Below are 13,027 nucleotides of genomic sequence, written 5' to 3' on the forward strand. Positions count from 1 at the left end.
GTATTTTTCGCATATCTTGTACATATATCTGTATCGGCTCACTTCACCCACTCTAGATTAGTAACCTTGCAGTTTTAATGTAAATCTACATACTTTTATGGTGAGTCTATGTAGTAAGTGTAACTGCAGACCGAGTTAAGACAGTTACTGTGTTTATCTGCACATTTCTTGTATATACACCAATAGATCTATGTAGATGACGAATACAGGATTATTTCCATTTTAATGATGAGTATCTAACTGCTGGGTGGTTGTAGCAAGTCCCAGTAGCCTGATGATTCAATTACGCCTGTTGTAAAGGTATCTGAGGTATTCTTAAAAATTAATACAAGGATGTAAAGTGCTGATTTTGATTTTTAATACAGTTGTGATATACTATCGCTTTTATTGGTTGTCAATATTGGTTTTAAAGGTATTGATACCAGTTCGTATAAGGTGTGATCATTGTAAGAAGCATTTATCAAGCATTTTCTGATTTTAAATGTTAACACATTTTGCCCTGAAGTTATTTGAAAACTATCCAGGACATTCTTTTTTTTTTTTTTTTAGTTCAAAGAAAATTTTATTAAAATAATTGAATAATTGCAACATAGTATACAAAGAGAAAAACTATAAGAATGTTATGAATAATAACTGAGAGCATTATAGGAGGTAGAGTGAAATAAAATAAGGGGAAGGATAAAAGGGAAAGGGAGGAAGGGGAGGAGAATGATACAGAGAGATAACCATGAGGCTAAAAACTGTAAAATTACAATCATTAAATCTACATAACATTAGAGGCAATGCACTAAAATGCAAATAAATAATCATTAATGAAGAAAAAGGAACAAAAGGTTATTCAAGGAGGTTTTGAAACTTCTTGTTGAACTGGGGATATGTGAACGGAGCGTTGGGCACATGCATCTAGGTAAAGGGTAACGGGGAGCCACATTGCAAGTCTTTTCGGAGCTAGGGAGGTAGGGTAAACAAATGCAGTATCTAGTCTATGGTTATAACATACATTAAACCACCAAGCTTTAAAAGTAATGCCCTTGGAGTCTTTCCAGTTAACAGTAATTTGCTGGAAAGCAACAGCCAACAATAAATCAACAATATGAACATTTGCATCAACATCAATCCAAGAAAAGGAAAGTGAACCAAGGAAAATGTCAGTGATAGAAAAGGGGATGGAGGTATGAAAGATAGAGTTGATTTGGTTCCAGACTTTAGTCCAGAAAGCATGCGTAGAAGGACATGTGAAAAGCATATGGAAGAGTGAGGCATTAGGGTTAGAGCAAGTCCAGCAGAGATCAGAGGTCAGGGGAAAACGTTTGTGGAGGAGAGATGGTGTGTAAAGAAGGCGGTTGTAAAGGAAAAAAAGGGTTTGCGTGAGAGAAGCCGCCCTGGAAGACTTTCGTATTTTAGTCCATATTTTGTCCCACAGGGATGTGGGCCACGAGATATCAAGATCAGATTCCCATTGCTCCTCAATGCTGGATTTGGGCCTAGGCGATGGTGGATCATAAAAGGAATGGTAAATGGAGGATGCTGATGGGTGAGAGCGTAGTTGAGTATGCAGAGAAGAAATGGGAGTGATATGGGATGTAGTCGAAATAGAATTAGAGAGAGAGTCATAGGCAGACATAACTGCAATTTTGAGTATGGCGTATTTATGGACGAAGGAGGCAGGGAGGGAGAAGAGTTGACGAAGAACTGGAAAAGGGGTGAAGGCAGACCCCGTGAAAAGTTGGGAGACCCAGATTAAACCACGTTGCCGCCAAGTTTTCCAATAAATGGGTTTCGATTTGATAAGAATGCTATTGTTATACCATATTGTAGTAGCTAGAAGTTCTTTAATAGAAGAGGGAGGGGCCGGAGTCTTGGCCAAAAGTAGTGTCGCGGTATGTTTATGAATTGGAGTGGACAGAAATTGGGGCTTGCGCGAGAAGGATAAGTACTCAGCGAAGGTAAAGGGAGAAAGAGAAAGACGCTCAAGGTTAGCCCATAGAGGAAGGGGGTCTGCAGGGTCTGTAAGCCAAACGGCTGCCTGTTTCAGAAGGAAAGCTTTATGATAAGCGGGGAAATTAGGGAAATTAACCCCACCCTCCGATTTGGGGAGGCGGAGACGCGATAGGGACATACGTGGTCTCTTACCAGACCATAAAAATACAGAGAGTATGGAATTTATTTTAGTGAAAAATTTGGCAGGAATGGAAATCGGTAAATTAGAAATGGTGTAGAGGATAATTGGTGAGAGCATCATTTTAATAGTGTCGAGACGTCCCCACCAAGAAAGGTATAGGGGATGCCACCTAGAAGTAAGGTCAGATAATTTTTGAGAACATTTAGTAAGGCAGAGTGAAATAGTATCTGGGACAGAAGGAGTAATATACAAACCGAGATATTTGATGTGAGTCGGGCTCCAAGTGAATGTGGATGCAGCAAAATCGGGTTTAAAGGTGAATTTGGTGAGAGGCAGGATTTCGCATTTGTCACTATTGAGCTTATAACCGGAAAGACGGGAATAAGTGTGGACTTCAGCGAGGAAAGCGGGGATGGAAACCGACGGATTCGATAAAAAGAGCAAAATGTCATCTGCATAGGCAGCAAGTTTAATCTGTGATTGAGCAAGAGGGAAGCCATGAATGGTCGGATTTTGACGTATTCTGGATAAGAAAGGTTCCAGGGCTAGGTTAAAAAGAAATGGGGAAAGAGGACAGCCTTGTCTAACTCCCCTACCGAGACGGAAAAATGAAGAAATGAGACCATTGGCACATACCGCTGCTCTAGGATTGGCATAAAGGAGGGAAATAAGGGAGATGAAGTTAGGGCCGAATCCAAACCATTTTAACACGGAAAAAAGGAAGGACCATTCTACTCTATCGAACGCCTTCTCGGCGTCTAGGGCAATAGCAGCTAGGGAACCATTGAAGCGTGAGGATTTAGATAAGACATTGAAAAGGAGCCTGGTGTTGTCGGAGATAAAACGACCCTTAACAAAGCCCGACTGTTCAGGACCAAGGAGATCTGGAAGAAAAGGATCAAGTCTAATGGCCAAAGATTTAGCGTATATTTTATAATCAATGTTGACAAGGGAAATCGGTCTATAATTCTTGCAATGTTGATGATCCTTACCTTCCTTCGGTATGATGCATATGTAAGCATCTGAGAAAGTACCTGAGGAGGCATCACCAGTCTTGAAAGAGTTAAGAAGGTGGAAAAGTTTGGGTAAAAGAAGGTTTGCAAAGTGTTGGTAAAATTCGACGGTGAAGCCATCTGGGCCGGGGGCTTTATCCTTTTTAAGTGAGTGAAGTGCAGTGCGGAGTTCGGGAATGGTAAGGGGAACTTCAAGGGAGGTCAAATCAACAGGAAAGGTGGAAGGAGGGTGGATGCTGGATAAGAAAGAGGAAATAGAGTGAGCAGAGGGTTGAGTGCCGGAAGAATAAAGTGCAGAGTAGAAGTGTGAAAATACCTCCAGGATGTCAGCATCTTTATGTTGCAATACCGAATTGATATCAAAAACAGACTCCACATTTAACTTATTTTGTTTGACTTTCAAATAATTAGCGAGAATTTTCCCCGCCTTATTTTTCCCACCATAAAATTTTGAGCTAGATTTCAGTAAGTACAGGGAAGCATCATCAGTGGATTGTTTATTATAATTCATTTTTGCAGTAACGAGAGCTGTCAGAGTCTCCGAAGTATGAGAGGTATAGTAGGAATGCTCTAGGAGTTTAATTTGAGACAGCAGATCGTTAGTGCGCTGACGAGCTATTTTACGTTTTGCCGCCACATGTCTGAGAATAAAATCTCTGGCAGCTGCCTTGAAAGCGTCCCAGACAACGTGAGCAGGCATAGATGGGGTCTCATTAATAACAAAAAATTCATTAGTAAATTCAGTAAAGGAGGTGGTAAATTTGGGATCAGTGAGGAGGGAGTTGTTAAAGCGCCACCTTTTAGGACCACTGGATTTCGGTAAAAAATCAGTGTTGATAAGGACAGGAGCGTGATCAGAAAAAACTATAGGACCTATCTCCGCTTGGGTGAGGGATTGGGAGAGATGGTGGGAAAGAAACACATAATCAATACGGGATTGGGAATGATGAACCGGGGAATAAAATGTAAACTCTTCGTCGGTTGGATGACAAAGTCGCCACGCATCAATTAATTTGTGTTGGGAAATGGCGTGGGCAAAAAGTTTATGTGATTTATTAGGAACAAATGAAGATTTGGAGCGTCTATCCAAAAAGGGGTCTAATGGCAGGTTACAGTCACCTGCAAAAATGAAATTGTCATCCATGCAATCGGTGATACGGGAAGCAAACGCCTTCCAAAAAATAGGATCCCCACCTGTGGGTGCATACACATTAAGCAAGGAGAAGGGGACACCTCTGGAGGATAATTTGACAAATAACCACCTGCCCTCAGGATCAAAGTCAGAGTGTAACACTGAATGAGTAAAAGATTTACGAATTAACAAGACAACACCATTTCTCTTGCCATCACCAGGGGCAGAAAAAACCGTACCCACCCAACCTCTTTGGAGTTTAGCAGCCTCATTATTGGGTAAATGGGTTTCCTGTAAAAAGGCAATGTCAACATTGAATTTAGCTAGGTGAGAAAGTATCTTTTGCCTCTTAATAGGCGAATGCAAACCTTTAACGTTCCAAGAGACAATACGAACTGACATTAAGAAAATAAGAAAAGGGAAAGCACAGAGGAAAGGTGAAGGTAAGCCTCAAAAAATTCAAAAAGGAAAAGAATGAAAAAAGGAATGAAGATAGGAAAGTATACAGAAGAAAATAGGCAGAGAAGTACTAAAAGGGTAAAGCATGAGAGAAAAAACTGCGGTAAGAAAAACATGGGGTAGTACTTACAATAAATGATGGGGGATGGATGTTCAAGAACAGGAAACAGAAGGGAAGGGGTGGAACCGAGAGACGTAAGGAGGGGGGAAAGGCCAACCAACGGAGGACAAGCAGACGGGGTCACGGGACGTCCCATCGGAGAGACACGACGGCACACAATGAGATGATCTGTGAGAAAAAGAAAACATTGAGATTAAAACAAGCAAACGGCTAAATAACAGAAGAAAAACGGTAGTCTAAACAGTCGGAAAACAAGAATAGACCAACACAAACTGAGATCAACAGAGCCATATAGTAACTGGGGAACCTGTGGAAGAAATATCATCACGTTAGAGAAACAACAAAATATCATAAACAGCAAAGAAGACCGGAAATGTTAGCAACAAAGTCATGGCGGGAAGGAAGAAGAAGAAGGGCCAGAAAATTCCATATTAGCCGGACCGCAGGAATTAAGGAAGCTGCGTAGTCGAAGAGGATCTTCAAAAGTCATAGTCTTGTTATTATAAGTAACTTTGAATAAACAGGGATGAAAGAGTCCATACTTGGCGCCAATGGACCGCAGTTCTGGTCTCATGTCGAGAAATTCTTTGCGACGAGATGCAGTAGCTTTGGCGTAATCTTGGGCAATAAACAAGGTGGAGTCCGACCATTTCAAGTGAGGTATTGCTTTAGCCGCAAAAAGCACCTTCAGCAGATCAGTATACTCAAGAAAGTACATGATGACGCCTCTTGGTTTTGTCGCGGGAGAAGCATTGGAAGGTGCTCTACCAAGCCTGTGTGCGCGCTGAATGTTAAGAGAAGTACCTTCAGGAAGATGGAGGAGCTTGGGCAAGAAGGATTTGAAGAAGGCAATGGCGTCATTCCCCTCGCAACCTTCCTTCAGGCCGTAAAGACGCAGGTTATTGCGCCTATTCCTGTTTTCAAGGTCTTCCACCTGCTTCTGGAGAGTGGAAAGTCTCCCATCCATATGTACTGATTTGATAGCGGCTTCCTGGAGAGAAGATACAGCCTTTTCCACGTGAGAGACTCTGGAATCCATTAACGACCAATTGTCAGTTAGAACTTGCAGCTTTGAGTTAGTCTCCTCCATAAATGGACGCAATGCTCGTATTTCCTCAAGAAGGAGTTCCATGGAAATAGCAGTCGGTGATTTTGGGGGCGATGGGGGATTGTGTTTCACCCTCTTAGGAGTGGTTTTCGCTCCAGGCTGGGGGAGGGCGTCCATGTTGAGAGAGGGGTCGCAACTGGAGGTACCTGCAGTGGCTTCTAATTGAGCCAACGCAGTGAATAGCTTTGAGTTTTTAACAAAGTTGCGTTTAGGAGTTTTGCCTGGACCCTCCGCCATGGAAGCGACAGTAAAAGAAATCTCCAGTAATGGGTAGAGCCAATACACTGCGCAAGAAGGAGGAAAACCCAGCAGAGGCAATGACAGGAGGAACTGGGGTGAAGTCCAACCCAAGTGAGGAGCAAATGAGAAGAAGTTGCCGCAGTCCGATCAATATGTGATAAATAGCATAAGTGGCAATTGAATTAAGCAAAGAAATATGCAAAATGGCCACCAAAGCTGAGGAAAATGTTGAAGTTCGAATAAAAATGAAAAAAAAGATAATTTCGGAAAAAAAGAGAGTCACCTGGCCATGTAGTTAGGAAGCGCCATCATTTCCTGTAATTATGGGATGTCGCCATGGGCTGCGCACTGTATTGCTGGTAACGACGTGTCAGGCGCGCTCCTCGGCAAGCGCCGGCTGAAGCATCAAAATGGCGGCCGCGGCATTGGTGGAGCCGCGACCGAAGAAAAACGGAGCCCGCCTTGCCGGGAAGAGGAGCCGGTGCTCAGCGTGCGGTGGAACAGGCGCCAGAAGGGGTCCGCTGCCATATGTGAGTAAGCATTGCGGTGAAGAGGGGCTGGAACCGCCGAAATCCTCCGATGGAGACGGAGCCTCACCCCGCTGCTGCCATCCGTCACGGGCGCTTAGCCACGCCCCCTATCCAGGACATTCTAAACAAGGCATCTACATTGTTTTAAAAGTCTGGAAACTGTTAGCTATTACACATTGGTGGTTTAACTTTTTTCATATATCTGTTATGTAAGATTTGCGTTGTTTCAATTATTTAAACTATGGACGCATTCATGTATCAATGCTAACCCTGCCATGTATGTGCCTTTTTTGGTGTACAGGCGATAAAGCTAAGGGGGGCATTTTGTCGTAAACTTCCTTTGTCATCCTAAGGTCATTATCTCCACTTTCGTTGGGCAATCCTAAAAATAACAGTGCTCTGTGCTGTCATGATGCACTTTGCTTAACTGTATGGTTTAACTGTTTAGGTCACTCTTGCGGAAAAAGTTATTAAATCAAATTGGCTTCACTGGTCCAACATTGTAGCCATATTGTTGGTTGATTTTTTCTATTACTTTTGATTTCTATTGCTTCTACCCAGATCTGTTAATGTGATGACAACACTAACCACCACTCCGTTGGGATGAGCTTCAGTAGGCTGCCATTTTCAGTGGTAGGTAGAGTCCCAATAAAGGCCTTGCGCTGATGAATCTTTCCTGATTACTTACTCCAAGATCCTGTTGTCAGCAAGTGATTAACCAGGTGGATGGATGAGAATGTCTAAATCTGGTATGCACTGGAAGAATAGAGGCACTACCAGACTGCTGTAACTAGAGGAATCAGCAGTCCCTCTACCCTCCTGCTAGGAGCAACAATAACACTTGATAGGTCGCATTCTAATGGTGGATAGTTGACCCGGACGTGGAATTTCCTGGACTAGTTTTATCAGCTTTAGTGTTATTATTTATAGAGATTATTGAATTCTTATTAGGGATCACTATTAAGAGTCAGGAACAAGTATATAGAGAAGTATGATCATGAAGAAAGCCCAAGACCATTGTAAAGAGCAATTGATGTAGGGCTTAAGCACGCCAACCTCATAAACAGGGTCGAATTATTCTCCTGTAGTTGTGTTTGTTATTCTACATACTGGTGAGACGAATAAAGACATTTGTCAACCAGTGATGAATTTATTTGCTATTTCATCCCCTCTTGATCTTTTTTATGACCTCATCATCCAAACATTAACACATAGGGTCAGAATGATCTCCCCTTCTCTAGCCCGCACTGGTACAGCTTTTACCCAGAGTGAGAAGGATCCCTATGATGAAGAATGCCAGTCGATGGGTGTGAGAAGGCTTTCATCCTATAAATAAAAGGTTATGCAAAATGACATGCTGTCATTAGATGCAGAACTTTCATCTACAGCATTTCCACTGATTTTTCTTACCCTAGATTATTGTAGTGCAATAAATGTAGTGTGCCCAAGAGGGTGTGCTTGGGGGTACACCCCCCTTCTCTGTTATATTCCCATACTGTCACTTGCTGTTGCAGTTTTAGGAGAAACCCTATCATAAAGCATGCCACCATTGGTGAGTGAGGGGTTTCGTCCTAATGAGGGAGTATCCCTTTACATCTTAGGTTTCATTTAAATGCTTTAGCTTTTGATGTGCTTTGGATCCCATAAAGAAAACAGCCAATCTGACATTCAAACCACCATTAGGACTAACAACTCTGGGGTCTGTGAGGAACCCAGTTAGTCCCCTGTGATCTTTTTCTGGGTGAGTAATGTCCCTAGTCCTGCTTGTAGACAGGAACCAATCCAGATATCCTGGTGTTAGGTATCGTGGGTAACTCTTTCTATGTGCTAGGCCATGGGTAGGGGAAAGGAGATACCTTTTTGTATTAGGGACCTGTAAACCTACATCACATATCCCACATCAATGTTCTTGTTTCCCATAATAATGATTTTGCTACTGCTATCTTGGACTTGTGTATGTGGCAGAGCTAACATACAAGCAAAATAATGCGTGTGCCTGTGCCCACTGGTGATTGGTGTTAGACCCAATATCCTTTCTGGGCTTTCTGAGTGGGCTTTATCTCTCAATATGGATCACCTTCCATGTCAGGTTTCTGCCAGCATCTTTAGATTTTAATCCTTCAGAATAAAGGTGAAATAAAAAACACATGCTCCTTTTTTAGAGGTTCTTGTCCCCAGTTCATGGACTGGTAAATCACTACATGGAGGCACTTCATGTAATGTTTTGGTAGGTGTGCTATACATGGGGAAGCATTATACTACCCAGACAAATCCTGAGGATAGCCACACTCCTCTTATGTTAGCACAGTTTCTGTGTCCCATCCTTGTTGGAGCAGGGAGGCCCTTTTTCCATTTGTTATGTTATGTCATATTTACTTCTATAGCGCACGACTCACCCGGGGGCATCTCGGCGCTTGCCAGAAATCATACCAGCTACAGAGTTAAAAAACAAAATTAAAACAGGTAAGCTTTTAGTAGTTTCCTGAAGGGACTATATATAGGAATTTCACGCAGAGCCAGAGGTAATTTATTCCAGTATTTTGGGGCAAGATACAAGAAAGCTTTTCCCCCTGTACGACTCAAACGTATTCGAGGTACCTGTAGAAAGGCTAGTGTGCTGGATCTGAGATTTCTGCGAGGTACATATTTTACAAGTTTCTTTTGTAGATAGCAAGGGACTTTGCCTTTCAAAGCATTGTAGGTAAGACAGCAGATTTTAAAATATGATCTCTTCCTCATGGGTAGCCAGTGTAACTCTCTCAACAGAGGGCCACAGGGAGAGCCTGCTGGGCGGTTCAGAATCATTCTGCCCGCAGTGTTCTGGATCACCTGCAATTTAGCGAGTAAGGTCTCTCCCACTTCGGCCAACAGGGTGTTACCATAGTCTAATCTGCTAATCACCATAGCTTGAACCAGAGTTCTACGATGGTTGGTGGGTAGATAAGTAAGAATCTTGCATAATAGACGCAGGCTATAATAATAGGAACTCTTGGTGGCAGCAATGTGGTCTTTCATATTTAATGTTTGATCCAGTTTTAGACCTACGTTTTTTACACATTGTTTAGGAGCAGGAGCTGCTCCCAATTGTGAGGGCCACCAATCATCTGACCAAATGGCTGATGCTTTCTCCATCAGCATGACCTCGGTTTTTCCAGGGTTCAGCTGAAGACAGTTCGCAGTCATCCAGTTGGAGATTGCGAGCATACCGACGTAGAACCAAATTTTTTCTACTTCTAGATTGGAACCGATCGTACCCATGAGCTGAGTACCATCAGCTTATGAGATTATCTCAAAACCTAGTTGCTCTATGATTTTTGCCAGAAGGGCCATATAAATATTGAATAACGTTGGGCTTAGACAGGAGCCCTGAGGTACGCCCCTATCCAAACACGTTTTTTCTGACAAATATGGCCCTAACATAATGGTTTGCATTCTGTCTGACATAAAATGTTGCAGCCATTTAAGGCTGTACCCTGGATGCCACAAGAGTGTAATCTCTCCGCGAGCTTTTTAATGTGAGATGGTATCGAATGCCGCAGAGAGATCTAATAGGATCATTACTACTGAACCATCCGTATCCATTTTCTGCCTAAGGGAGTCAGTCACAGCCAGAATGGCAGTCTCTGTACAGAATCCCGGTCGGGAGCCTGATTGCGATGGATCCAGGATTTTATTTGATTCCAGATATAGACTTAACTGCCTATTTATTATACTTTCCTACTGCTTGCCCAGCAAGGGTAGCAAGGAAATACCACAGTAGTTACTGAGTACTCGAGGATCAGCTGTAGGTTTTTTCAATATTGGGCGTACAAATGCCTCCTTCCATGTTGAGGGGAAGATACCCGATTGTATTGAGTGATTAAAAATATTTTGGATTGCTGGGGAAACACTAGTGGCTAGGAGGGACATTTTCTTTGGACAACAGAAGTCTTGAGGCGAACCAGATTTAGCAGCAGACAGTAGGTTAGACACCTCCTCAAGCATGGTTAATTCGAAACAGTCTAGAGTGCTGTATGCCTCCTTCCCTGAGTCTCCTAATCTAGTGAGAGACTAGCTAGATAGATGGAAAATTTGCATATATGTTAGAAATCTTCTCATGAAAATAGATTGCTAATGAGTTGCAGAACTCTTGTGATTCCACTGGGGATTGTCTGCAAACTTGTGGAGACACAAAGTCCCTTACTATGTTAAAAAAGGCTTTTGAAGAATTACTGACGTGCTCAATTAGATTCATAATAAACAGACGTCTAGCAGTTTTTTAAGTTCTAGTGATAGCTAGACAGTGACTGTTTATAGCGTAATCTTTTTTGAGGATCCTTACTCGATCGCCAAAGTCTCTCCAGTATCTTACATTTCGATTTTTCGATCTTTAACTCAAGAGTATACCAGGGAGCTGACGGCCGTCGTGAAACAAACCATAGCTTTTTTGTGGGATCACCGTGTCCCATGCTGTCACAAAAGCAGAATGAAAGCCTTCCAGCATCTTGGATACTTCCATGTCATTCTCTGGTGGTTTCAAATGGAATGCCTCATTTAAAAGCTTCCAAAGAGAGGTCCTGCCATGGTCTATGCACCTATTTTTTTCTCCCTATATTCGTTTCTAAACTCTTCCTGCACGGAAGTTGAATGGAAAACATAATCATGGAATGGTCTGTCCATGTAAGGGGGTCCGGAGGGTTACAGGTCAGGTGATCTATGTTGGTGAAGATTAAATCTAACGAGTGGCCAGCCAGATGTGTTGGACCTTTACCTCGTTGGGTAAGTCCAATCAGGTCTAGGCTGGAAAGAGGTTTGTTTACTCCAGAGTTGGTTGGTGTGATCTTCAGCATGAAAGTTAAAATCACCCAACAAGAGGAATTTGTTTGCAGCGAGCACATGCATAGCTGTTAGTTCTATGAGTTGATCAGTGAAGTTGGTTTTAGATCCTGGGGGGCATTTAAAGTGAACTGGGGCACCAAGGAATACAGAACTATATCAATTTGCTAAGAAGCCAAATTAATATCAGTGAGGAATTCATTACTCCTGTAGCATAGTTCCACCCTAGACCCAGTCCATTTCTGGATTACTATTTCTTTATAAGCAAATAACCAAAATATCAGGAAAAACATTATCATACAAGACTGTAGTGCCAAAAATATTGTCAACTCAAAAATATTGCAGGACAGCATGTAGAATATTGTTTGTTAATTACATAATATTGTTTGATTTATTGTGAGTGTATAAAAGATTGTTTTTTATTTAATTTAATTTATATTAGTTATTGTCTCATTGTACGGTATTAGTACTATTATATGTATTGAATTTATTATAGTATAGTTTGTAATTTATAATGTGAAATGTAAACACACTTAAATTTAATTTTCAATGCTTAATTCAGTAGCAGGTTGTTGGGTTTATAGAGGTTTGAGGGAAAGTTATTGGAAATGGAAATATTGTTTTTGATGTTAATTATTTTTATCTAAAATATTATTTGATAATGATGTAAATTATTGAATTGAATATTTTTTTTTAAACTCAACGATTGGTTGACCAGTTATGTTATATAAAATTGTGTAAACAATGTTTCTTTTTATTGTTTTGAGGGGCGCTAGAGAGCCCGGTTGCAAGATTGGCTGCCGCATTGCGGTGCTTTGCCAGCTGCTAGGAAGCATAATTCAACAATTATCATGCCTAAAATGGGACATCTACCTTGCCTCTATTAGTTTTACTGTACCTGCTGGTTGGCCCAACGCTTTGAGTCCCTTTTCTAGAGCGGAGGTGGCGGTGACCCTGATTTGTGCTACAGACTCGTGCACGGCCTCTTTGAGATGCCTTGTAATTTGAGGCCTGGCCCTTCCTCATACTGTGACACCTGATTCTTTGTAGGGGGCGGGCAGGAAAAGAGCCGCACTGTCGCTGGGGGATCAGGATCTGGTCGCCAGCGCAAGTGGCTCACGAGAGTTGTGCGGGAGGCTTAACACAGGCTCTATATGGCCTGACAGGGGAGGTTGGGACTAATTGCCAGCTAGGCCTTGGAGTTTTTAAAAGCAAGAATGAGGACATCAAAGTGCTCTCATTGGAATGACTTGCACACTCTTGGTGTTCCTGAATCAACAGCGATAAACCGCATGGAAACCTACTTAGAAACTATGCTTCGGTCGCTCTTTGAGGATGATCTCTCCCCCATGTTAATAATGGGGAGGGCCAACCGGCCCTGGGCCTGCGTCCACCCTCTGGTGCTCCGGCACGCCCTATTATTGCTTGATTGCTGAGCTACAGGGACACTACACTGCGCCTGGCTAGGGAACGTTGGCTCCTTCTTC

General features: G+C 42.3%; 1 protein-coding gene across 1 annotated transcript in view; it reads left to right on the forward strand.

Annotated features, from left to right (window-relative positions):
- Window positions 1–13,027, forward strand: part of DENND2C (DENN domain containing 2C) — a 354,222-nt gene that overhangs the window by 107,792 nt on the left and 233,403 nt on the right. The gene's annotated exons all lie outside the window — the stretch shown is intronic.

This window comes from Lissotriton helveticus, chromosome 5_1 (genome assembly GCF_964261635.1).
Source record: "Lissotriton helveticus chromosome 5_1, aLisHel1.1, whole genome shotgun sequence".
In the NCBI taxonomy this organism is placed as follows: domain Eukaryota; kingdom Metazoa; phylum Chordata; class Amphibia; order Caudata; family Salamandridae; genus Lissotriton; species Lissotriton helveticus.